Source organism: Desmodus rotundus, chromosome 1, assembly GCF_022682495.2.
Source record: "Desmodus rotundus isolate HL8 chromosome 1, HLdesRot8A.1, whole genome shotgun sequence".
Lineage (NCBI taxonomy): Eukaryota > Metazoa > Chordata > Mammalia > Chiroptera > Phyllostomidae > Desmodus > Desmodus rotundus.
Window position 1 is genome coordinate 210,185,467 of NC_071387.1, and position 24,804 is coordinate 210,210,270.

A 24,804-nucleotide genomic window follows, 5' to 3' on the forward strand; every position below is an offset into this window, starting at 1 on the left:
GGCATCTTTGTGCTGCAGAAGCTCAGCTCCTTCTCCCTGGAAGAGCCCTCAGGAAGTACAGCTCAGACGAGCTCCGAGGAGCCCCCCACTCCCACGGAGGCCAGGGATGTGCAGCCTGGGCGGAGGACCTGAGGGTCTCAGCAGATCTCAAGAACAAGTGCAAATTCCTGAGGCACCTTGGTGTTGCCCTTGCTTCCAAAGCACATGTCAGACTCAGAGGGTGAGGACCTGGTTTTCCTAACGTCCAGCCCCAAGAGAACCTCCTCCTTAGGAAGCAGGGCAGAGAAAGGAGCTGGTGTCTCAGAACGGGGTCTCTGGGGGCAGTAGTGGCTATTTGGAAAGGAAAGAACTTAGGAATTCTTTACACTGATTAGGCCCGATAGGGTGGATAAATTTTTCATGCATGCTGTTATGATTTTCTAGTCGTTACATTTAATAGCTGGGCATTACTACCACGCATAATTCAGGGACTTAAAAGATCCATTATTTAGGGTGTATTAGTCTCCTTAGGCCGTTACAACGAAATAGACTGGGTGCTTAAACACCGGGAGAGGGTTGGTTGTCTCAGTTTGGGGCTAAAATGCTGAGATAAGGGTGCTGGTATGGCGGGGTCCCCTTCTCCCTGTGTCCTCACTGGGTCCCCTTCTAAGGGTGCCCATTCCATCACATCAGAGTCCGCCCTCATCACCTCATATCACCCTAATTATGTCCCAAAGGCCCATCAGCAACACACAGGGGCCTGGCGCTTCACCGTGAGCTTTAGGGGGACACAGACATTCAGCCATAGCACAGAGCAATGTGAGACTCAACAGACAGATCGCACGGAGCAGAGAGAACAGCCTCCAAACAGCTGCAATCCTCAGAACCCGGAATCTGCGCCGACGTGTGCCTCCTAACGGCTTGCGTTCCAGAACGTCACTGAGAGACACGCTCCAGCTTCAGACGCCTAGAAATGGAAGGATGGAGTTACAAATCTGAGACATCATCTGCTTCCTCAAGTAACTGAATCTTTGCACAAACGGAAGCACCTCCAGATTATGATTAAAAGAGAATGCAGAAAATGGCCTAAAAATTTGGGCAGTTACTGTTTCTGTCTCGGCTTCCTTATCTGTAAAATGGGGAAAGAATTTTCCTGCTCCTGAGGCCACATTCTTCACGGTTCCCTAATTCTCTCAGAGTCAGGAGGTTTCCCACGAGGGCCACTGGGCATAGTCACATCTGTCAGGCCCGGGTGACCCTGAGGTCCATGCCCTCTGATCCTCCCGGGTGGTTCCTTCCCTGGCCAAGGCGGGGCCCCCTCACAGGCATGCAGCGATTAATAACTCCACTGAACGCTCAGGGGGACCCTCTCCAGTGACCCTCAGTCTGTGCCTGCCCAGCTGCTCTCTTTCTGGTCCTCGGTGTCCCGTGTCCCCAGGCATCTGACCTTGGTCTCCTCCACTCAGCAAGACAGCTGGACTCTGCCTGGGCTCTCTCTTCCCATGCAGAGGGGGAGATTTCTAGGCAACTGCCCAGTTCCTTTTATTTGGTTCCACCTCAGTGACCACTGCCTTTCAGCTCCCAGGGCCCGGCGTCTTCGGGACCCCTGTGCATCCCTCTCATAGCACTCCCCCGTCTCGGGCAGGAGGGTCATGCTGGTACCATTACTCTGTGTTGATCAGAAATACAAGTCCTCACAGACCAGCGATTTTCAACCTTTCTCATCTCATGGCTCACCCACACTCATTACCAAAATTCTGTGGCACACCAAAAAATGTGTTTTTTGCTGATCTGACAGAAATATAGGTATAATTTTGATTCATTCACACTGGATGGCCTGTGTTGTGTTGGCTGTTGCCATTTTTTTTTATTTGACAATCTCAGGGAAAAGAGGTCAGTGCCCCTGACTCGTGGCCAGGTATCACGTGTTTTAGGCAGTCTCGCCGCACGCCGGTTGAAAGTCACTGTGACAGACTCTATCATAATCACTTCAATACAAACCGTTGTGGTGCCCGGCCTTGCCGTGGAATTGGAAGGCAGGAACCTTGTCTTTATTATAACACTTTGGCCAAGGGACAGAGAACAGGGAAGACGACGGAAATCAACCTCCCTCGTCCTCCGCCAAGCCTGTCCTACCGAGCAGCTGACGGCCATCGACAAGTCTGAACGAAATGCCGGTGGTGTGATTTCCTCCGAGCTGAGAACTGAAGTGTTGGGCAGTTGTGAAGGGTCAGTGCTGCAGCTCTGGGAGGGTAACAGGGTGCAGCCAGGGCCCCCGTCGAGAGGGATTTGTAGTGGGGTCCAGAACTCAGGGTGTCCAGGGAAATATTAAAAATATGGAATGTCCTCACCCCCACAAGTCTGAATTGGGGCATGGGACACAAGGAGCAGGGCCATTGAGAATTATTTTTCAAGTCAACAGTTTTGCAAATAGCCACAAAAGTGGTTATTTAACATATCTATAACTTTTGACTGGTTTCATAGATATGTTAAGTAGCTGTGGCCATACTCTGAGCCAGGGAGATGGAGGTGACTTTGACCCAGGACGTAACTGGGAAGCAACTCCCACTGGTTACCGTGCCTGCGTGAGAGCTTGGAGATGGTTAACTCCACACCACGCCATGGGGCCACGCCTGCCCGGACTTACTTTGGCAGCCCAGAAAAGCTAGAGAAGTACGGGAATGCTGGCAGGTGTAATTGACTGTGGGAGGAGTAAGAAATGGGGCTGCAGAGGAAGATTGGCGCTGGGATTTAAACCCAGGCACAGCAGCCATGCGGGGTAGAACCACACAGCTTTGGTGAGGTTGGAACCATGGGGCTTTGGGGCTCCCTTTGCCATGCAGCTTAGGAAGCTGGAAAGCAAGATGTAGCAGCCATGCTGAGCTCCCAGCAATTTGAGAGAATGCAGGAGAGATGCTGTGGGAAGGAAAGGGGTGAGGGGACTCTTGCTAGGAGCTCTGAGAAGGTGCCACGTGGGTTTGGATTAAGAACTGGAGGTCCCGGTGGCAACACAGCTGATGGTGCTGGGAACCATGGGAGGCCTGCCAGCTGAGCATGAACTGCTGGAAAACAAGGGGCTACCTCAGCCATGGACCTCTATTTCTTTTCCTGAGGTACAGTACCCCGGACGGGGCAAAGGGGGCTAAGGGAGGACTGTGTGTTTGTGGGTGTGTTAAGGGACTTTGGGATTTTAATGAAGACATTAAGTCATTACTCTTAAGTCTGTATAACTTGTGAATAAATAGTTCCTTTCCTTTTCACCAAACTCTGGTATTGAGAGCCGTGATTCCCTGGTGGCAGGCAGGGCGAACCTAGTATAAGGGGACCCTGGGAAAGGGGGGGTCCTTTCAGTAACAGTATCTTGTCCACCCCCACGGGTCCATTCTGTAACAGGAGGACACCCAGGGACAACAGGCGTCCCTTTGTACACAAGAAAGACATCTGAGAGAGAGTCCCAGATGGGAATGTGCTTCAGAGATACTGTCCTCAGGACCGACAGGGACTCAGCCTCGCTGGCTGGCTGGACGAGACCAAGCAGCCTCTACAACTCCGTCCTTCTTTAATTGTTCTGTTTTCAATGCCGGGATGATGTCTGCCAACTTTCTTAACCAGAAAGGCTTTTCGGTTTCGAGTTCTTGTTTCACAGACACTTTACGAATTAGAGCTTCAGTGTGGAAAGGAGTTGAAGGCTGTTGGGTGGAACCAAGTACGCAAGGCCTGTCCGGGGAACGTGCAGCCATTGCTAGTATAACGGGAACGGTTTGCGCAGCATCGATGTCACCTGGCAGCCAGGGGGAGTGGGCTGGAATGTGCAGGTGTGAACAGTGACGGCTTCACTGTACTAGTGCGGGGGTGGGGAGGGGCGGCAGGTGTCACTGAGTGAGCATGTGTACCGTCGTAGTCAAAATGACTGAGCAAGTAGAGCGACGGATCTGCATCAGATTTTGCGTTAAGCTTGAACATTCCTCTGTGGAAACTATTCGGATGATTCAGAAGTCTGCAGCTGTGGGCAACTGGTGACTGGCGGCTTCATCACGACAACACGCCTGCTCGTGCATCAGGTCTTGTGCAGAGTTCTTTGGCAAAATATCAAGTCACCCAGGTGACTCAGCCCCCCTACAGCCCAGATTTGGTGCCCTGTCACTTCTGGCTTTTCCCAAAACTAAAATCACCTTTGAAAGGGAAGAGATTTCAGACCATTGATGAGATTCAGGAAAATACGATGAGGCAGCTGACGGTGACTGGGAGAACTGTGTGAGGTCCCGAGGTGCCTCCTTTGAAGGGGACTGAGGTGTCATTGTCCTGTGTACAGTGTTTCTTGTATCTTATATCTTCTTCAGTAAATGTCTCTGTTTTTCACATTATGTGGCTGGATACCTTCTGGACAGACCATGCATTTCAGAACATTGTCGGTCACACAGGCGTGGACTGGGGAGAATGTTGGGAAGTCGGCGGTGTGGTTTTAGGAAGAGTGCTCAGTCCCGGCCACTGTCCCAGGAGCCTGCCGTGTTCCTTCTTCGCGTGTGCTGACACCTTACATGATCCCTGACGCCTCTTCAAGCTCCAACATCCCGTTTTCCCCAGACGTGTGCCGGTCTAATCCATTAGTGAGGAACTGAAATACGCGGAGAGAAAATTGAAGAAAATCTGAGTAGGAGAACAACGCTGGGTTTAAGAACTGGGAAATGTTTTTGAGTCAATAATCTCTATTGTGCAACCTTCGCGGGAGATCCTGTAACCTGTCTGGCTTTCATTACTACCTCTATCTTCTGAGCAAATAAATGATCAATTCAGCTCACCTATGATGTGAGAATAAGTGAAATAAACATAAAAGCACTTTGGAAGCATAAATTGCAATTGCCCGAGGCCACAAAAAATATTACTAAAAGAACTCAAAACAAATATCACATATCAAGGATTCTAGACATTAGAAACATCCAAACAATGTAAGCATCTAACTCAGTTGTTTTTATGTAACAAATCGCATAAGGGTGATAAAGGGAGGGACAAGGTGCTGTGTTGTGTGGCCCGTGCTGTGTTGCCCAGTGACGGCGGTGGTCACATCCGGGGCAAAGAGCAGACACGCACGGTGACATGGCAGGGACATCACGAGGTGATAATGTCCACGACAGGATAACTCCTCCTGGTTTACTCGTTGGGCTGGTTACAAGTGTTGAACTGCTTCTCTGCGACTCTGTGTCATGTGGTAGAACCTTCCCGTGGCCATTATTCACATTCTGAGCATCCCGCGTGAACTGCCTCCAGGGAACCTGTCCGCCCACGGAGGGTTTCATTCTTTGTCAAGCCGCCCTCTGCCCACTCTCCCCAGGACGAGCAGAGAATCCAAAGCGGAAGCCTCCTCCTACTTTTCACCAGAAGACGAAGGTGAAGCTCGTTTTGCGTGCACTGCTTCCTACCCCCGCCCTCCCGAACCGAGCAAACCGGTTAGCGATACAGTGTGCAAAAGCCTCATGGAGTTGTGATGATGGGTTTAAAGAGGAAAAAGGTGAAAACCGTCCCTGTGTGGTGCCTGCTCTTCACCTCTCTGGCAGGGAGGGACTCTGCCCTGGGGCCGTGGGGGTACAGGGGACTGTGGCACCCAGCACAGGACAGCTGAGATGGGGGCAGTTCACTGTCCAGGGAGGGAAGACGCTGCCCCACCAGAGCTGCACGTGAGTCGTGCTTGGGAGCAGAGTGAACAAGCGGGGGGGCGGGGCCTTTGTAGTGGCCAGAGGGTGGAGCTAGCCCTGGGCTCTGCGGAAGGGCCGGAAGGGCTTGTCCCAATGATTGGGTGGGCTGGCAGGGACGATGCCCCACGCTCCTGGGCCCTGTCCTGTGATGATGTGGTTTGGCCAGGGGACCTCGCCTGACAGAGGCTGCGGGTCGGGGATGCCTGAGGCATCCGGGGCCCACCTGTGGTGGATGGGATCACAGCACAGGATGTAACTGAGCAACAGAGGCCCTGTAAGCACACGCTCGACACACGTAAGACGGGGGCACGAGGAGGTCCTCTGGGACTGGCCAGCCATGCCTGCAACCCACCCTGTGATCCTGCGCCGATCCAACGGGAAGCCCTCTCAACGCTGGAGGAAATGGGGAACAAGGGCATGGGAAGCACTGCTGGGCATGCCCAGCCTTGCCCCATCCCTCCGTCCCTCCAAACCCTGGGGAAAGCCCAGGGGCCTGCCTGGCCTGCGGCCTGGGCCCATGCTGCCCTGGGAAGGGCCTTGGGACTGTTCAGACTGGGGTCTGCGCCTCCCCAGAGCTCACCGTGCAGCCGGCTGGCCCGGCCCTGTTTACACAAAGATGGAAACTGAGTCAATCGTCCCTGTGAGTGGCTGTAACAGAAAAACAGAAACCCGGTGATGACAATGGAAACAGTGTGAGGGGAGACCCACGTCACAAGAGATTTGCGCTGTGCTCTCCTACAGTGACATCGGGGTTACAGTATCTGTGGTACATACGCACTGAATCAACGCAAAACAAGATACTAATTGAAAAGTTTTCCAGTGTACAACAGCAGTGAGATCGTCTTCCTTTAAAGTTTTACATGTGCAGTGACGACGTTTCCAAAGTGCAGCCGAGCACAGAAAACGTGAACCACTGCCACGTACTGCCCACCCACGGGGACAGGTGTTGAAGACGGCACAGCAGCGGAAGGAAGGGCCTCGGCTCCCTGATGGAGCAGGGATGGCCAGCCGATCCTGCAGGGGGCCGGGAGCACACGTCCCCAGCTCTGTGGGTCGTCTGGTCTCCATGGCAGCCAGTCAGCAATGCCACAGGAGTGCAAACGGCCAAACGTGATAGGCAATGAGTGAGTTCCCATCAACTCCTTCCAATAAAACTTTATTTGCAGACACTGAAATGGGGTCTCTTGTAATTTTTACATGTCCCAAAATAGCATGCACTTTAAAATTTATTGTCAACCATTTAAAAAGACAAGAATTCTCAGCGCGCAGGCGTACAGGAATAGGAGGCAGGTTGGCTCGGTGGGGGGCATGCTCCTTTCCCGACACCCACCGTGCAGCCCCAAACCGTGTGTCCTCAGGCTTTGTGGACACGTGGGGAGAGACTCTCTGTGTGCACTCTGTGGGCTGGGGTCTGCTGTGGCCCAGCAGAAGCAGCCCCTGAGAGCAAGTAGCTGCTGCTGCTCTGTGGGGCTCCACCCACACACACCCCGTGGTTGGGGGGAGTCCTGCCAGGCTCCTCCCCAGGACCCCCGCTGACATGGCAGCTCTTCAGCATTTGAAGATCAGGGCTTCTACTCCCAGGACAAGGATGCAGTCAGGAACACGTGCCACTCTCGAAGCGCAGCAAGGAGTGAGGCAAGTGGCTGTGCTCTGAAGCCAGGCCCGGCCGGACTGCACCCCTGACCTGTCTGCTCCCGGGTGCGCTAGAGACGTTGGTATTGACCGCCTGGCCGGGCTGCCGGGACTCAAGACCCAAGGGTCTCGTGCAGATTCCACCCAACCACACACGAAGCACGAGCTGCCCCCTTGTCAGAACCGCCTGTGTTCCGGGCGCTGGCGACAAGAGGTGGAGGTATTCCAGACATCGCTCCGGCCCCTTTGCTCTGGCGGCAACTTCCGGAAGACCTTTCAGGGATAATCGACTGGCTTAGTCCTTGGCCGTGGAATCCGACCCTCCTGGGTCAGTTTGCTGGACGCCAACCCGGCCACCACAATGAAACGGCAGCGGGGTCAGGAGGCGGGGCGGGGGGACAAGTGGCTCCCCTGCTGCCCCACGTAGGGACAGCACCATCCGGGGTCACACTCTTCTGGGCTTGGTCCCAGCCACACTGTTGTCACTTCAGCACCTGATGCTCAGGGCGCTGTGGGTGCCGTGCATCTCCCTGGGAAACTGCACTGTGGCCACTTGGGTCTCTGCACGGACAGGCTGTCCCAACTCAAGGCAGGACACGGGTCCTCTGTGCAGTGTGAAACCCTCACCCAGGAGCCTGCTGGCTGTGCCGGAGGGGGCGGAGGGGGCGGGTGATGGCAGACAAGCAAAGAGAAAACACCACACATTCCTGGTGATTTAATCAACATTCACATCCTGCCTGACTCACCAGCTTGGTCTGACCAAGTAAGAATCCCCTGACTTAAGTATTTAATAAGTGATCGATAATAGGGTTGTATTTCTGTGAGCCAGAGAGTTCTAATTTCGTGCGTGGCATAGATGTTTTTGTTAAATTCAACCTTTTTTTTTTTTTTTTTTTTTTTTTTTTGCCACACTCAGCAGTTGCTCCTGGAGGCTGATCGTGTGCAGTCACACACTCAGCTTCCTGGTGACAAACGAGCTCTGTTTTCAGTGAGTCAGCAGTCTCTGGTTCTGCACGGAGGCACGGGCGGCCTCGTCAGGCCAAAGAGGGCCAGGAGCCTGGGAAGGGCCCCGAGGCCAGGGGTCCACGCCACATGCAGCCAGACACAAGCCACGATCGTTCTGCCCCGTGAGCCGAGCTGTTATCAGAGATAAACAGAGCAGGACACTAGTCACAGTTTTAAGGACGGTCACAGTGATACCTACAGTGAGTCGCCACTACCGTGACAGGGGAAGGAGTCCTGTGAGGCCTGAACTCACCCTGACTCTCACAGGCTGAGGGTGTCGGTGGGAGAGGGAGGGGTGAGCCGGGGGCAGTGGAGTCGGGAATGTCTCGCTCTGTGAGAACGCAGCGGGACCAGCTGTGGCTGGGAGCTGGTGGTCACCACAGACTGGACTCTGTCCTCACACAGAGACTGGGCCCAGGCCCTACATTCGCAGGGATGGCTTCCAGGTCCTTGAGAAAGACACTGGTGAGTGGCAGGAGCTACATGGATGTTTCATGGGGACAAGGGAAGGAGTCACAGGGCTGTCCCTTTACCACGAATGCCCTGAGAAAGAGTGGGCAGAGGCCTGCCTCCCTCCATGGCAGCCCTGAGCTCCCCCGGGGGAGCCCAGCCCTGTGCGGGGGCCGGGGTCACCCTGGGGGGTGTGGCCTTGAGCTGACGGAAGCTACATGTGTGTTGCTCAATCCTCCGAGGCCAAGGCTGAGGTCTTGCTGAGAAGCGCACTCTGAGGACCTGCCTGGGGTTTGGTCCTGGACAGTCCCCGCCACCGTGAAGCAGCAGCCCGAGGTCGGCCTTCAGCTATAAGGTCACTCGTGGCCTCTGTCCTCTGGGTCACCACTGCCCCCCACCCCCAGGCCTCCTAGCTGCCAGCTGGGGTGGCACCTCAAACGTCTGATGTCCTTAAAGAGCATCGGAGTTCCAGGGGTTTCCCTCCTCCTCCAGCCAGGCCCGAGGGGCTCTGGGAACAGGATGTGGCTTTCTTTCCTCTCCCTGCACCCCACCTTGTGAGCCAACACCTGGCTCCCTCAGAATTCTGTGTGCCTCCGCCTCTTCCCGGGAAAAGCCTTCCCTGGCGTCCAAGAGCGGGGCCAGGCTGTCCCACACACCCCCCCACCGCCTGCCCCACTGTGCCATTTATTACTGTGTTTTGGTCCCTATTTAAGCATCCCTTTCCCCGATGCAACTGTGCTGTCCCCCATCGCTCCAGCTGCGGGAGCTTCCCACACGCTTGCTGAGCGGGGAGCAGACAGTCCCCACCTTCCAGCGCCCCTCACGGGACCCTGTCCTGCCTGGGGTCTGCATCCCAGCTCCCCGCCTCATTGACGTGAGACCATGGGCAGGTTGCGTCCCCTCTCCGTGCTGAGTCTCGTCACCTGTGACATGGGATAACGACCACGTCCCCTCACAGGGTTGTTCCGAAGGCAGGGCCAGTGACAGGTGTACGGAGCTGAGCACAGAGCATGGCCCGCCGAAGCCCAGGGAGCACTGCCGTCGCCGTGGTCCATTCCCAGGTGCAGTTCGGCGCTCCGTGCCCGCGCCAAGTTGCGTGCCCGGCGTCTCAGCTGAGCCCGAGTCCTTGCTTCCCCTCCCCTCTGGGCAGTGTTTCGACATTCGCCTTCACTGCTTTTGTTTTGTGACTCATAGCAGTGACTTGAGGGACAGGGCGCCTTCCCTCCCCCCAAGTCCCAGTGGCTGGCGTCTCACCGGAGACGGTGGAGGAGACGGGAGGTGACGGGCAGAGCTGCACCTGGCCGGGCTCCTCCCTGGGCCCCAGCGGCTCCCTGCCCTGTGTCCCCGTCAGTTCCTGCCGGAGTTGTCTCGGCTCAGGTCTGGCTTTCCTCGCCCACCCCACACCCTGGAGCCACTCACGCACACTCACATACACACTCACACACACGCACACGTGCACACATTCACACTCACACTCATGCACACTGACAGATACACACTCAAGCACACACACTCGCATAGAGTCATATACTCACGTATACACACATACATAGTCACACACTCACACATGTAAACACACACACTCATATACACATTCGTGCTCACACTCATGCTACACACTCAGATCCGCTGGAGCAGGACCTGGCTGATGGCAGAAGCCCGTGACTGTCGCTGTGGGGATGTCTGGCCAGACATTCCTTTGAGGTAGTAATTATGTTTCCTTTGCATACCTTTTCCTGCTGCCCCGTGGAGCCAACGGGAGTGGATGTCTCGAGAACCAAAGAACCAATTGGGCTCCTTAATGAATGCGTTCAAATCACACAAACCCAAGTGTTGAAAGGGTGCTTGAAACAACAAACACGTTTTGAGTCTAAAAATTCAAACTTGACCACCAAGGCCCAGTCTGGCTACCGCTGCTGCCCGACAAGCCCTGCCCAGCGTCGTGCCGCGAACTGATGACACTCGATTTCGCTCGTGGGCTCTGTCACGGCGGAATCGTGCCGGGCCCTCCTCAGAATTCTGGGCTGCACCCCGAACACTTCGCGCCCGACAATGTGACTGTGCTGGGGGACAGGGTCTTCACAGAGGTGATGAGTTGGAATAAGTTCCCCAGGGGGGGCCCTCAGCTAACAGGACCGGTGCCCGTGTAGGACGAGGACCTGTGGAATATTGATGTCTGCGGAGTGAAGCCTCGGGGTGAAGACAGCCATGTACAAGCCGCGGAGAAAGGCCCGGAATAGGTCTTCCCCCCACAGCCCTCGGAAGAAACCAGCGCTGCCGACACCTTACCTTCGACTTCCAGCCCGCTGAACTGTGAGAAAAAGAGGTCTGCTGCCCATGCCTCCGCGTCTGTGGGGCTCGGTGATGGTGGCCCTGGTGGGCTGGGACCTCCGGGAGACCGGAGGCCAGAGCACCGACAAGGACTCTCAGCACAGGGGCTCAGCCTCAGCAAGCTGGACTCCTGGCAGGACGACTCGGACCTTGCACGCGTGTGTGCTCCAGGGACCAAGGCAGAATTGGTGTAGCCGACGTGGACTTATTTGGACAAGTCATCCGGTGTCACCTCCACCAGACTCTATCACCGAAGCCCATGAATGTCCTGGTGTGGAGGGTGGGGGAGGGGAGAGGACCGTGTGACGCAGGTGCGGAGACCCTCCTCTCTCCTGAGTCAAAGCCCTGGCAGTGCAGTGAGGGGCAGGCGAGGCCAGACGACAGGGCACTGGGGCCTCACGGCCCACGTGCCCCTCAGGGGGTGCTGCTCCCACAGGGAAGCTCCTGACCACCATGGGGCCTGAGTGGGGAGCAAGAGGTGGAGTGAGTGTCCAGGACATAGGACAGGGGCCAAGGGCGGCCCTGTGAACTGCCTCTGCCCCCCAGGGCTGGGCAGCACCCACAGCTCTCTCGGGAAGTGTCTCCAGGGGCAGGGCCCTGGTAACGGGGTCAGCGCACTGGTAACCCTGAGCTCCCAGGGCCCCTCGCTGCGGTTTCGCGGCAACAGCACTATTCCAAGGTTGCTTTTTACTCCTCGCTGGACATCTGGTGTATTAGGCCTACACGCTTAAAACCCTGGTTCTACGTTCAGTTTTTAAGGCAGCTTGGGAACGCTCTGCTGATCTTGCAGATACGGTGATTCGGGCAATTGCTCTTTATTTGCCTCCGTTTACAAAGTTAAACACGTTCAAATATTTCAAGTAGTGTTTATATTTTAATGGTTTTTTCCACGTAAAGGGCTTTCGTACCTTATTTTCATTTCAATTTTCTAACTGCCCAAGAGAACGTGATTAGATTTTCAGGAATCACTTATATATGGTGAATCTAAGTTGTCTTAACTGTTCTAGTACTCCACAGAACAGTAAGGTTTTTACTTAAACATGACTCATTAAAATCAGTTACTCAATTATGCATTTCAAACCGAAGTTGCCAGGCCGCCCTTTCTGTCTGACAGGTCCCACTCTCTTATGCGCTGCAAGCACGTGGAACACACAGTATCTCTTCCCACCTTACGATAAAACACAACAGTGTTGCGCGAAGTCCTTAACCATTTTTATACGAAACTCCCATCTTCCCAGCTCCGCCAATGAGACCGCTCTCTCACCCCCACACTATCAGGGCCAAGTTCAGCTGGCGTGTGGGTGCATCAGACCCAGCCAGGCCCCCGGTGACCAGGCCCGCCGCATGAGATACCGGTGGGGTGTATGGACCTGACTTGCAGTTGGCACGAAATGGGCATCATAAATTTATGGTGATGACTTCTCCCCTGTAAGGTCAAGTTGTAACTTTTCTAATTCTTGGGTCTGCTCAGTGAGACCAAAGTCTAGCCTCAGGTTATCACTGGATTGAGGACACCTGGAAAAGACATCTGTGTATCTTAGGAAGCAGAGAAACGCAAAGTCCGAAGAGGCGCTTGCATTTTCTCATACCTCGGAGTTCTGTTCCAGCCCTGAGGTTGTAAAAATGCTTCTGGGTGGAATTCGGCAGATCTCATGGCTCCTCCGATGGGTCGGCCAGTCCTTGCAAGTGGCTCCGCTGACACTGGGCGGTGAGGTCTCTCTCTCTCTTCCTTCAGTCCCTACTGAGGCCCACCGGGGCCTAAGCGCCCTGGCCAGAGCCTCTGCTGGGCTGTCCTGTGTGGGAGCCTCTGTGTGAATTAGTTCGAGACGCCTCTTCTTTTAACTTGGAGAGGTGAGCAGAAGGAAGGAATGTCACTTGTTACCAAACCAAAGGGCTCCATTGGTCTGCGTACGTCAGAGCCCAACAAAGCGCGGGCAGGAGTTTGCAGTGAAGAAAGTAAAGGGTTATTTAAGGAAATGGGGCCAAGCGCAGGGACACAGGCCAGCTCGTACTCAAAGACCTGGCTCCCGATGGCTTCCAGGGGCGGGGCATGTGGGGAAACATTATGAATCACAGTGACTAAGGGAGTTGGGGGTGTGGGCTCTCCCAAGTGGCAGGGGCCAGGGCAGGGAGCAGGCGGTCCCAGCCAGGTCCTGATGTCAGCCAGCACGCTGTCCTGTCCGGTTTCCTGAGGGTGTGGTCGGTCCGCAAGGTTGCTCAGCTCTCACGGGCCTGGGACTGAAACACACCTGAGGTCAAGGTGTTCTCTTTAGTTTGACCCAAACTCTGTTCCTGGGGTCAGCAGACCGGGCCTTTGATGCAGTCCTGCCCGGTCACACCCACTCGCTCCCGGTCCAGGCACCTTGGGATGGCCAAATGGCACATGGGCCTTGGCCACACTGCCCAGCCCCTCGGGTTCCAGAACCGAAGATGAGACCCGCAGGAACCTGGCCGTTCTGCATGGAAAGGCGGGAGGAAGGGAAGAGGGACAACGCGAGTTAACTGCTGACTCAAAGGAGACGAGAAAACCCAGAACTGCCGAGTTACCTGGGCGGGGCAAGAAAACGATTTCTTCTAGGAGCAGAAGTCTGGGCTCCAAAGCCAAGTTCAGTGGCCAGGAAGGAAAGTCACCCGTGTGCACCTACCGCCCAGGAAGACATCCAGTCACGTTCCTCACTCGTCTGGGCCTCCGTGTCCACACCTGTGAGGCAGGACGTTCTCCAGACCAGTGCTTCTCAGCACAGTTGCACACGTGACCGCCCGGGAATCCCACAGAGATGCAGACTATTTCCGGGGGGGGGGGGGGGGGGGCGGGGGAGGGGGTTGGGGTCTGCAACTCTGTGTCGCTGACCAGCCCCCAGTGGCTGCTAAGGCTGCCAGGCCTTGCACCGCCCTTTGAGTAGCAGAGGGATGGAGACAATGTGAAGGCCTGCTATCCTGCTAGTGTTCGGTTACAAATTATCTGGAGGGACAGTGGCCTCATTGTCTTATGCTGAGGACCAGCCCTGCACAGCTAGAGATAGCTCCTCAGTTAAGCTCCACTGCAAGAGCGGCGAGGCGGCGGCACGCATCTGGAAAGCAGCCCGCCTCTCCCTTCCTCTCTGGCCTCCGCGTCCTCCGCAACCCTACTCCCACCTTTTTTTTTATCACTTCATGATATCCGTGGCAAACAGAAAAAAATGACAGGGACAGGGCAGCCAGGGCAAGGCCAAATGAGCGCATGAAGGACCTAAAGCAGCGTGTGGTGAGGAGGGGAAATGCCTTTTCTGGTAAACTTGAAATGAGTGACTACGGGGGATGGAGGTGCAGACGGGTGCGTATTTCAGAGAAAACCGAGTCCGTGACGAAATATCTCAATGACACGTGACATGAAACACTGAGACCACATATCCTGTTGACCAATTCGGAAAATATGTTTTAATCCAAAGTACTTGAAACAGAGATTGTCTGAGAAAATTCATGGCAAACGGTTGCTGCAACGTGAGTTTCACAGAAGTCACCACTCCGCTTCCCTGGGTTCGGGGGGAGGGGAGTAATGTATACGCTGTACCGTGTGCACACACACAGATGTTCATACATAGACCTACACGCACTCACACACACGCACACGCTTTTTAAATTGGCAAGGAACTAAAAAGATTGACCAAGGAGTGTCCTTTAATAGAAGCTTCACTTCCTTCCTCAAAAAATTATTGTCTCTCTTTAGTTCCCTTCCTCCAACCACCCAAGTGCCCCTTGTGCCCCGGCCCCCTGCCCGTGCCTTGCTGATGTCCCCGGGCAGCTGGAATGCAGCGGGTACCACGAGCTTCCCTCTGCCCTCCGTGGGGCGGCCGGAACGGACAGGCCTCCTGCGGAGGGTTTTGGGGGATGCTGGGCCAGGGCCTCAGAGCACCCAGGCCAGGGGTCCATGGGTGTCTGACCTGCCCCCAAGATCTGAACCACCTCTGGTCATTGCCCAGGCGGACCAGAGGGTCAGTTCCCTGCTCCCCGGCAGCATGGAGACTGCAAACACAGCCCCTGGCTGTGTCCGCTCCTCAAGAGTAAAGCGGGTCTGACCTACAAGCTTCTAACACCTGGGCCCAGGCGGCCCAGGGCCACAGCCCTTAGTCTTTTGGTGGGGCTCTTTCGTATTTTCCATTGATTCCTCCTCAACCAAAAGGGGTGATTCTCATGTTATCGTGATTTCTAATAAGCAGTGTGTATTGGGGAGACGCGAGCCCATGAAGGGGACTGCAGTGTCTGACCCAGGCTCGACAGGCCGTCACCCAGCGTTCCTGGGGGAAGGGCCTGAGCTGGAAGGTTGCCTTTGCTGACCTGAGAATCCAGGAATAGCAGGCGGTGTGAGGGGGCTAACGGTGGGAAGTCTGTGCCTGGACGCAGCCTGGGACCTTCGATGTCACAGGTCTCCGTGGCAGGGACACAGCCTGCCTGGCTTTGGGGAGACTCGTTTGGCACTGCTGGGTAGGACGCCCTTGGGGGGACTGGTGGGTGGGGTACCAGTCAGGAAGCTGGGTTGAGATGATGGTGGTGGGTGTGGAGGGGCGGTCAAGGGTGGGCGAGGCGCAGTGAACTCGGGACTAACTGGACCAGGAGAGACAGTAAGCACTGCCCAGAAGGGGGCCAGCAGGGCAGGGTTTGTGCACCAGCCAGGCAGGCCGGCCGGCTCTCCCCGCCTCGGGAGACGCCGCTTCCTCGGCGGCCGTCCCAGCGGCCATCCGCAAGGAGTCTGGGAGACGGCGAGGGTGCCAGACCTGGACACCAGGGCAGACAGAACCGGGGGAGCATGCTGCGGGGAGTGTGTGTGGCCAGGAGTAATCATCAACAGAGGAGAAAAGGCCATGGGTCTAATGTCCCAACTCGGAGGACACCTCCACTCAGGTGGCTGCGAGAAGGAAAAGAGAGTGTGCGTTAAGAGCTGGAGGAAGGGACAGCCCGACAGGAGGGGTGCTCTGCCTCTGGCTCAGACTCCCAGCCACTTCTCCCTCATCGCCGCCCCGCCTGCCCACACCTGTGGGCACCATCCTGGATCAGGAGCACAGCTGACCGCAGTGTGTGGAACTCAGAAAGCCCGGAGCTACAGTGCATAAAAAGAGAGGCCAGGGAGGGTAAGGAGAGCTGAGGGAAGAGGAGGCAGTCAGAGCGACAGGCCTGCCCTCGTGTCGGGGAGAGAGAACCCCGGGGGTGTGGAGATCCCCTTTTCCCCCAAGGGTAACATGTCAAGATGTATCCGCCCCACCCCCATATCTTGCTGCTGCAGGGGTGGGGCGGGGAGACTACGTGTCCCCTGTTGGCTCTGTTCATCTGGGCCCCAGACTTGCCTAGGCAGATGCGGAGGATGTCCAGCACCTTTCCCTCCCTCGTGCTTTGCCTGAGGGACAAGGACACTGGGCATGACTCATGTGATTTGGTTCACAGACAACACTTCAGGGTGAGTGGCAGGGAAGGACTGTTTTCAGCACAGAAGGGCTGTGGTCACCTAGTGAAAGGTGCTAAGCTCTGTGCTCTGTCCACCAGGCTGAAGCCCGCTGGGCTGAGAGCAGCCCAACGGTGCCCCTGTTATCAGCAGCATCAAAGACCAGCGTCACTCTCACAGGACAGGAATGCGGTAGACACAGCAGTGCTAAAGCTAGACCAGGACAACAACACAGGCAAGGGAGACAAAGGCAAGTCCAAACACAGTGACGGCCTCCCTGGGGGCGTCTAGACCGGTCGAACTGGGCGCCCTATCTCAGATTGTTGCGTTTAGGCTTAGATGTAGCTGAGCGTACACAGACTCCAAAATGGCGATGCTTGATCCAGGCCAGCAGGAAAGTGGTCCAAAGCTTCACGGTCATCAGGGACTCAGGTTCTTTCTTTGCTGTCGCTCCACCATCCTTGGCATAGCTTCTGTCTCATGGCACGAGATGGATGCTGGAGCTCCAGTTGTACATCTGCATCCCAGCCAGTAAGAAGATAAGAAAAAGAGAAAGGCATGCTCCCTCCCTCGGATGACCCTTCCCAGAACTTGCACACGCCACTTCCACTCACATCACAGATTTAGTTACATGGTCCAATGTAGCCTCCAGCAAGGCCGTGAAATGTTGTCTTTATTCTGGGTGGTCAGAGGCCCAGGTAAAAACCTGGGGAGAGATGGAAAAGGGGAGGAAGTAGATGATGGGGGAAGCAGCCAGCCTGCCACACAACCTGACCCGGGCTCTGACCCCCCAAGGGCGAGGTGGAGGCGTCTGCCCGTGGGCTGCCGTAAGAGAGTGACACGAGCTTCTCTGTCCCCAGCAAGAGTCCAGCAGCTGGAGACCAAATGCGAACCTGATGGACTGGGATGGGTAACCAGGGAGAGTTCTGTCAGCCTCGAGAAATTCATTTGTATCACTTAAATATTCTTCTCATTATGGATCTTCCCTTTGCAAAACGTCTAAAAATTGATTCTAGAGGTAAAACACAAAACGAAATGCAGGCTTGGTTTTACCGTAAGTTAGATGGAAGCTCATCTGTGTCCCTGGTCTCCCTTTGGCTGTGTGTCTTCTTGTTTCTCAGGGAAACAGGGAGAAGGGGTTGTGTAACTTTGCAGGACCCCTTTGTTGGTAAAGAACCGAATCACCCTTGTTAAACCGGGGAAGTCTTACGACACCCATCACTCGAAGGAAGGTGAACATACTACACAAGGCCTCAGAAAAGGGCATGAAACGGTTCCCCTGGACCGTGAAATGGGGGGGTGTTTTTTTTGAAGATCTCTGGAGATCTGGGTGAATATCCCAATAAGCACTTGGATGCCATGATCTCTCCCTCCCCAGTGGCAGTCCTGCCTCTCTAACTCGAGGTCCCCACCGTCCTGAAACACTTTGCCCAAAGCGGGTGGGCCGTGTCTCTCTGCTGCTGTGAGTCAAATGGTGCAGGATGTTGGTTATTCTCCCATCAACCCGCCTCGGGGCTAGACAAGCGGGCGGCACTTCCGGACTGGAACAAGTGCCCTGGAGGGAGTCACGCCTCCCTCCAGATGTGCCCCTGCTGTTCTGCTGCCCTCCTGCTCACCGTCTGGTTTCCTGGGAACCTTCAGCACCCAGCTCCTTGCCTTCATCCTTGGTGATGTTGGGGACTGTGCGGGCAACTCATCCTCCGCCCTGGTCCTCCTCAAATACAGCGGCCGTGCCCTCTGCTCCTGAACACCCCCACCCGAACCCTGCACACTCCGGCTCTCAGCATCACTCGGAGCTGCTCCACCTCTGGGCTTAACCCCCGTCTCGCCCTTGGACTGACCATCCTACACCATCGGCTGTCTCCTGTGTTCACGGCCCCCACCCGATCCGCAGCCCCACGGGGCCTCTAGTCCCCTGATGCCTCAGTTTTCTTCCCATCTAGAGCAGCTTCCTGGCCTCCTTCTTAAACCATCAGCCCGGATCCACCAGATAGCCTCTTGCCCACCCTGCAGAGCCCTTGAAGCCTGTTCTTCCCCTGCCCTGTCTAGAAAGATGGGAATGAGGCTTGGACACTGCAGCTACTCTGTCTTCCCACGTGGGGCGAGATGGGATGGGGTGTGGGTGGTAAGAGAAACCAATGGGGAGGGCCGTTCAGGGTTGCAGACCGGTCCCTCTGTAGGAGTGCGGGCTGCCACTCCTGGGACTGGCAGACAGGTAGAGAGACTAGGGGGGAGGCCGCAGAGGCCTTGCTCAGGCAACTGGAGGGCAATGTCCCAAGTGGGGCAGGTCACAGGGATGTCATGGTGCCCTGGGATGGTGACAGAGGGGAGCTCTCACCACCCTTCCACCTGATGGGGTGAAAGGAGGGAGCCCTAAATAGATCCCCAAAGGGAAATAAGGGTGGGGCGGGTCCAACCCAGACAGGACGGCAGCCTGATGGCCCACAGGGACCCACGGGGAGGAGGCAGGACCTCACTGTTCTCAGACTCTGCATCAGCTGAGCACAGGAGGCCTGAGAGCGGGGGACCTGTTGCTGCACCCCTAGAGGTAAACCCACAGGGACCCACTTCTGTGGCCCTGCCTGCCCCACGCCCTCCTCTCCTCCTTCTCATGCCCACGTGCCCACGTGCACCCAGTACTGTGTGGCTCACTAGCACTAGATGGAACCACAGGAAGGTCAAGTGTAGCTGCCATTCATTCAGGAAGTGACATGGGTCACGTACCTGAATCAGTGTGTTCGTAGATTAACTTATTTAATCTTCACAGCAACTTTAGCAGGTAGGTTTTGGCTCAATAAAGTAAGAATAAAGAAAGGAAAAAGGATAAATAATTCACCCAAAGTTGCTTCTGAGATGAGTAGACTCAAGAGGCCCAGGGCGGCGCCTCAGCACGCAGTGAGTTCTGGAAGAAGTGTGGCCATTACTGTTCACGTCGCTGGGTCCCAGAGCTGCCCCCAGGATGCTGTGAGGGAGGAGAGGGCATCCCCGCCCGCACGTGGAGGAGCCTCCGCTCCGGGAGGGCCCAACGCCTGCCCACGGCAGCCTCGTGTGCCGTGTCCACCCCTGCTCATTCTTCCAGCTGCCCATCCATCGGGCAAAGCTCACGGTCACTTTCCCCGTCAGCTGTGGACAGGCCAACGTCCCAACTACCTTCCATTTATTCTCCCTGGAGTGTTTCCCAACACCCAGCAACTTTTCAGGAAAGGAAGGCATGGGTTGTCAGCCAGAGGAGGCCGTCAGCATTTCCGTGACTGGTTCTAATGGGGACTTACTTCAGCAACACCTGCAAGATCTCTTTTATGGTTTTAACCTCGCCTTCTACTTCCTTGAGAAAGAGTGGACAGGCCCACCTCGCTCCAGGCAGAGCCGAGTGGGGGTAACTGACTGCCCTGGAGTGTGTCGACCACAGCCAGCCCTCCCCGACCTCCGTCTGTATTATCCAGGGCGAAATCGGAAAATGCTCGAAGCTCACACAGGCTTGGCCATTTTCATCTACTGGGATCCAGAACCTCTCGATTTGAAATGCATGGAATTCTTGCTTCCCAAGCAAGGTACGCCCAGCTGGGATGTTCTAGGGTTAACCCTCAGCTGGCTGGGAGAAGCCAGTCCCTGTCCGTGTTCCCACAGGAAGCGTTCTAGGAGCGCCGCACCGAGGCTGACTGGAGCACGTCCAGGGATGTGTCCGTCACATTCTGAACTCTGCGACCTTGGACAACTTCACTCGCTCGTTCCTCGTTCAAGAAACTAGGTGAGTGGGGCAGGAGCAGAGCCCGATGCGGGCACAGTGCCGGAGCACCGCTGTGGGCTCCTTCCCACCCCGTCCTGAAGCACCCAGGTGCAGGCTCACTCCATCACAGAGCTGTAGGGGCTGGTCTGCGAAGTTCTCATCCACCCCAGCAGGGTCTTTGGGCTTCGAACCCTGTCCCTGCTCTGCCCACATTCCGTCCATCCTCCCCTTCACTCACTTGCTGACCCCTCCTCTGCAGAAGCCCCTCACCAGGCAAGGCAAAAGTCGGGGCAGCTGGCCCAACCTGGCTGGAAGCAACAGGCCAGATCCCAGTTTCTCTCGCGTCTTTGGGCGGCTGCGCCCTCTTGATGGATACGTGTCGAACCAGATTGGTTTCCACCGAAGCATCACCACGATTCTCCAGGGTCGTGGCGTGCCGGCAGGACATCTGGCCCAGGTGCAGAGGGCAGGTGCACGCTCTGCGAGACGGGAACGCGGCCCTCCAAGCCCAAAATACCTCCTAGCCCGCCGTAACTGAACACATGTCCATTCTTGGAGTCCTAAAATGCAGGCCATGCGACACGTGTAGGGGGCAGGCACTCTCCTAAAATGTTCGCTAAAGAAAGGCAAGAAAAAGTTAAAATAAACTGGGCAATTACTTCATTGAAGGCAGGAGAGGTTCGGGGTACCACAAGGAAGTGGGGCATGGGAATTTGGTCCTCAGGGACAAGGACACTTCCGAGAACCAGGCTGCCCCTGCTCCCTGCCCAGGAAGGCCGGAGCCCTGGGCCAGGATCCCCGCTCTCACCCTGGGGGCAGCGGACTAGTGAAGCCGGAGGAGAGAACCCACAGCGACCCTGACCTCAGCATTATGGTCTGGGTCGTGCTTCTCAAAGCACCTAGGATTTGGGAACATTTCTTTTTTATGGCCAATGCATGGTGAATCTGTATTTTTATAAATGACAATAAGAATGAATTACTGAAAATGAAATAAAAAAAAAACCACAAAATAAGCTCCCATTTTTTATAGTATTGGATTCAACAGGCATAAAATTACATTCCAGAAGTATAAAACAGGCAAGGATTACTATAAAAAGTTTCTAAACACACAGTCTCGACATCTGTCCCTGTTTTGCTGTGGAGCACCCCAGTGCCTCGGGCCTGGTCAGCAAAGCGTGTGGGTCCAGGAGGTCTGCCCCGCAGCCCCACGCCGGGCCAGGGCTCGGTCCTCAGCCCTGGCTTGACTGTTCTGAGCCTCTGAGGGCTCACCTGCACGATGGGCTGATACCTTTTGTCAAGGATGGGGAGGGAAGCGGCAACGTGCCTGGAAGGTGACCAGTAAATGCTGTGCGGACCTAGCACTTCCATCGCCAGCTGTGTTAGCTTCCTGCTGCCCCCGCTGCAGTAAGTCACCACCGACTCTGTGGCTCCTACCGGACATGTTCTCCTGCGGCTCGCAAAGTCAGAAGTCTGAGACGGCTGCCACTGGACTGAGCCCAATGTGTCGACAGGGCCGGGTTCCTCCTGGAGCATCTAGGGGAGGCGCCTGCACCCCCTGGCTTGCGGACACTTCCTCCCTCTTCAGAGTCAGCAGAGCAGCATCGGCAGGGCGCTCCGGGGACTCGGGCCCTTCCGTCTCCCTCGGACGTTGGAAAGGATCTTAGCTGTCCCAGTAGGTCCACCTTGATAGCTTCGGATTTCCCCCGCATTTCAAGGTCAGCTGATTAGCAGATTTAATTTCATCAGAAGCCTTACTTCTGCCTTTTCAGGCACGTAACATATTCGTATTCGTAACAAACATATCCGGGTTCCTGGGGATTAGTCCTGGGCATCTTTGCAGGGCTCATTTCTCTGCTTACCGTACCGCTTACCGTCATTCCTTCAACAGACGTTCCCGAGCGCTCACTCAGGCTCAGTTGCTCAGTGCGGTGCTGACCTGAGGGATATGACCGGGCAGCAGGCGGAGGCGGGCCCTGAGGGCGTGGAGCCTGTGCTTCAGCGCAGACAGATGTCACCCAAATCATTAGTAAGTACCGAAGAAAGGATACATATTCTGAGTGCCTTCGCTGGGAGTCCTGGTGCCGCCAGAGAGAGAAGGTGTTTAACCTACTACTCTGAGTGCGGGTGTTAACAAACAACTTAAAGTATTATAACAATTGCTAGAAACCACCTATGTCAGAAAACTTGGGAAGCTTATTAAAACCATCAAAATCTCAGAGTGTGAGGGCCAGCCGTCGTGCCCAAGCACACAGTAGGCATCTAACAAGCACCAGCGGATGCCTTGTCTATAAACGACCAAAGGGTTCCGCTTTGCCAAGAAAGTGAAGGTCAAGGATCTATGTTTATTTCACAAGAGCCTTGCAGGGGAAGGATTTTGCCTGAAATAGCCTCTTTCTGAAGTTGGAGCCAAGTGCTCTGACTCATAAGGGTTTAAAATTACTTGACAGACACTGAAGTGTTCTCCCCCCACCCCCCCGGCCGCCAAGAGGGCTGTGGTCAGAAGCCCTCCGTGTCAAGCCCTGAATTTTCCAACACCCGCCTGGCAAAAAGGACGCCATCACTGGTGGCAGGTGCCCGGGGGCGTGCCCACCTGGTGCTAGGGAGCAGTGCAGTTGTCCAGACTTCCAGCCAGCGCTGGACCAGGGTGAGATGCTGGCAGAAAGGAGTCCCGCAGGTGGTGCTACGTGCCAGGTAATAACATGAGGGAAATAACAACTGTAAGGCTGACGGAACTGCTTGGCTGTTGGTAAACTCAACAGTCCGAAAAACACGAGAAGCTGAGGGCGGTTAAGTGGCAACTACTCCCAAGCTGAGAGCGATGCTGGAGACACTCCCTGCAGCAGCACAGGAGAGGCGTCCCTCCCCTTGTGGGAGGGCTGAGGGACTTAGGAAGTGGCCCCGGGAACCGCCATAGTAGCTGATCTCAGGGGAGGTTAAGTGAACTGTGCCAAGGTCGGGGCACTGGGGGAAAGGATGGCCTTGGGCACATGAGAGAGGGACTTCTGGGTGGATTCCCCCCAAGATATTGGCTCCCTAGATGACTCTCAGCTTTCCGAGCCTGCAGAAATGGCCCCATTCCTCCCTACTAAGGGGTAGCACGCCTGCCTTACTCAAGAAGGTGCAAAGGTCTGTGCCCCATAAGAGCAGGCAACCCCATACCCCAGAAGCCCCCTACCCTCGGCCTGGCCACGGGAACAGTGAATAGGGTTAAGTCATCACCGGATCGGGCTTTCAGCTGTACATAGTGTGTCCGCCCCCACATGCCTTCCTCTGAGCCTTTAAATTCTCCTTCCAGCACATCGTGGCCGTCTCTGCCAGGCTCCTCCACTCAGTGGGCCCGGCTCCTTTCCCATCCTTCCAGGAGCCACCCTACTGTCCTGCTCAGACCACCTGCTGAGCCTCCTGCAGGGTATTTAGCTCCCGAATCAACAAATTCTCCCTCAGGAACCTTTCTATTTTGCTCCTGGTAGAGCAGTAGTCATCCTATCTCCCTTTAATTCATCAGTCTGTGCCTTGCGGAACCTGGACAGACCCTGACAGAGGTGACAGTGAGCTAGTACAAACTCCCCCGTGGCAGCCGCAGTCACAGGTGCTATCACAGCTAGGGCATGTTAGCATCACCCTGGGCTCGTGGCACAGGGTCACATCCTCTTTCACAGTCCATGGGAAAAGAGACCTCAGGGCTTCACATTCATCGGGATACGTGTTCGTTGTCTATGCGAACTTTCCCGTTATTCTTAAAACACAGTCTGAGAGGGCCTGGACGTCCCATACAGCTGCCTGTGGGTTGCTCTGTGGCATCATATCAATGAGACCAGGACAGCAGGAAGCAGCTAGTGCATTGGAGGCCCTGGAGGGGTGTGGGACGCGCTCCAGAAACCTGAGACAATCCCACTGCAGAGTCTAGTCTAGGGCGTGGCGTCGGCAGCCTGCAGCAAGATGGAGCACACCTTATAAAACAAAGGAAAATCAATGGCTTCCTGCACCCCCAACCACCTGCTAAAACACTTCCGAATCCAGAGGCAGATTATTCCCCACCTGGGAGAGCTGCTCCACCTGGTCCAGTCGGTACCAGGGAAGGCTGCCAGCTCTGAGCAGGGTCCAGAGTGGGGAAGGGCTTTGGAGTCGGTCCCGGCTGCCGTGCCTGGACCACGCACTCTGGCCCATCAGGTCAGGGAGCTGGAGGGTGGGTGCCACATCGGGATGGCCCACAGGTAGGACTGCAGAACACGGGCGAGCTGAGCAGGTGGGAGCCCAGACCCCGCCATCCATTCCCCTTTCACCAGCACCTGCCCTTCAGCTCACACCTTCATGACCAGCCAGCAGAGGAAGGAGGAGGCCGAGCCTGGTCTGCGGTGGGTCCGGGTGGTCAGCGCGTGTGAGCGCGTGAGCGCGCACAGAATGCATCCCGGCCGCCCGCCCGCTATGCTGGGCACTGGGGCCTCGGGACAGGAGCACAGCCACCCACAGCCTGGACCGGACTCCAGTGAGACCCAGTGAGATGTCTGCGGAGCGCTTCAACCTACCGAATCATAAGATAGTCAGCTGGCGTTGTTTTACACCACTGAGTGAGTGGA